The sequence below is a fragment of the Tasmannia lanceolata genome, unplaced genomic scaffold, assembly GCF_043159265.1.
Source record: "Tasmannia lanceolata isolate RefF3 unplaced genomic scaffold, GAP_Taslan_0.1 ptg000284l, whole genome shotgun sequence".
Taxonomy (NCBI): domain Eukaryota; kingdom Viridiplantae; phylum Streptophyta; class Magnoliopsida; order Canellales; family Winteraceae; genus Tasmannia; species Tasmannia lanceolata.
Genome location: NW_027518959.1, coordinates 355,001 through 357,500, shown reverse-complemented (window position 1 = coordinate 357,500; position 2,500 = coordinate 355,001).

Genomic DNA, 2,500 nt, shown 5'->3' with positions numbered 1-2,500 from the left:
GACTCGGTATGCCTTGGGATACATGCGTATGCCCCGATAGGCTTGGTACGCCCCGATATGCGCACGTGTGCCCCAGTAGGGCTCGGTATGCCCCGGTATGTACGCGTGTGCCCCGATAGGCCCGGTATGCCCTGATAGGCCCGGTATGCCCCGATATGCACACGTGTGCCCCAATAGGGGTCGGTATGCCCCGGTAGGTACGCGTGTGCCCCGTAATGCACGTTTCGCAGATCTCCCCGCATGTCCCGCCCCTATATGTAATACTTACTTACTTACTTACTTTCTTTCTTGCTTGCTTGCTTGCTTGCAATGGTTGGGAGTGCCCGGCATGCCCCGCTGCAGAGACCAAGGGCGCAATGACTTGGCACCGCGGATGCCGGGACTCCGGCACTTCCCGTGGCACTGATGGTTGGTTCCAAAGACAAAAGGCCGTGCAAGGCCACCGCACCGCGGATGATTTTGCTCGTGCTGGCGCCGTTGTGTGGCCAAAGAACATGCGCGAATGCTCGTGTCGGAAGGGTTGGTGTCCTGGCCCCGCGGGTCTCACGAATGCTCGGTTGCGAAGACCATGGGACCAGAGCCATGGCACGTCGGATGATGGCTCCAGCTGGCGCCCCGGCACTTTCTGTGGCATTGATGCTCGGTTTCAAAGACAAACGTGCGCAGTGCCAGGGGACCGCGGATGACTGCTCGTGCTGGCCCCGTTGGGCGGCATTGATGGTCGGTTGCAAAGAAAATGCGCGATTGCTCGTGTCGGGGCCCGGCAAGCCAAGGCCAAGCGAGCCATGGCACGTCGGATGATGGCTCCAGCTGGCGCCCCGGCACTTTCTGTGGCATTGATGCTCGGTTTCAAAGACAAACGTGCGCAGGGCCAGGGGACCGCGGATGACTGCTCGTGCTGGCCCCGTTGGGCGGCATTGATGGTCGGTTGCAAAGAAAATGCGCGATTGCTCGTGTCGGGGCCTGGCAAGCCAAGGCCAAGCGAGCCATGGCAACGCGGATGATGGCTCGCTAGTGCTGGCGCCGTGCACAGTGGCCTCGCACACTCGCCCTGCACGCTTCCCTTGCACGCAGCCTTGCACACTAGCCTCGCATGCGAGCCTTGCACCCTAGCCATGCAAACTAGCCTTGCACGGTAGCCATGCACACAAGCCGTGCACATTAGCCATGCGCACAAGCCCCGCACACTAGCCTTGCGCACAACCCTTGCACACAAGCCATGCACTCGAGCAATGCACACAAGCCTTGCACTCAAGCAATGCACACAAGCCCTGGACACTAGCCTTGCACACGGGCCTGGCACACAAGCCTTGGGCACTAGCCTTGCGCACTAGCGTTCCACATGAGCCTTGCACACTAGCCTTGGACACTAGCCTTGCACACAGGCCTTGCACACTAGGCATGCTTGGGCGAGCTGATCCCGCATCAAGTCGACGGGTCTAGGCATTCTTGGGCGCAGATCCCGCATCGTCTCGTCGCGTCTGGGCGCAAACACGTCGCGTCTCGTTGCGTCTTCAGAAGTCGTCGCTAACAGCACCTTTGGTTGCCACTGGTGGTTAGGCTGGTTGGTTGCGCAAACCCTATAGGAGGGTGGCATGCTGGTGGGCGTTTTTGCCCGGATAGGCACTAGAATGTGCAGATTTTGGGCGTTTTTGCCTGGATAGGCTAAGGAATGGGCATGCTTTGGGCGTTTTTGCCCGGATAGGCACCGGAATGCTTGGCCTTGGCTTGTCCTAGCAAGGCATTGCTGGGTTGGGCTCCCTTGGCCTTTTGGGCGCCTTGGACGATGTCTTGCGAAGACCATGGGCACAAGGCCATGGCATATGGTGAGGAAAGGACCACGGTTGCCAAGGTTAGGCACCGGAATGCTTGGCCTTGGCTTGCCAAAGCAGGGCATTGCTGGGTTGGGCTCCCTTGGCCTTCCGGGCGCCTTGGACACTGTCTTGGGAAGACCATGGGCACAAGGCCATGGCATATGGTGGGGAATGGACCACGGTTGCCAAGGCTAGGCATATAGAGAGGAATTGCATTTTTGCCCGGATAGGCACCGGAATGCTTGGCCTTGGCTTGCCATAGCAGGGCATTGCTGGGTTGGGCTCCCTTGGCCTTCCGGGGGCCTTGGACGCTGTCTTGGGAAGACCATGGGCACAAGGCCATGGCATATAGTGAGGAATGGACCACGGTTGGCAAGGCTAGGCATATAGAGAGGAATGGACCACGGTTGCCAAGGTTGCGCAAGTTTTGGGCATTTTTTGCCCGGATATGCCCAAGTATGCCCCGATAGGCCCGTTACGCCCCGGTATGAACGCGTATGCCCGGATTGACTCGGTATGCCTTGGGATACATGCGTATGCCCCGATAGGCTTGGTACGCCCCGATATGCGCACGTGTGCCCCAGTAGGGCTCGGTATGCCCCGGTATGTACGCGTGTGCCCCGATAGGCCCGGTATGCCCCGATATGCACACGTGTGCCCCAATAGGGGTCGGTATGCCCCGGTAG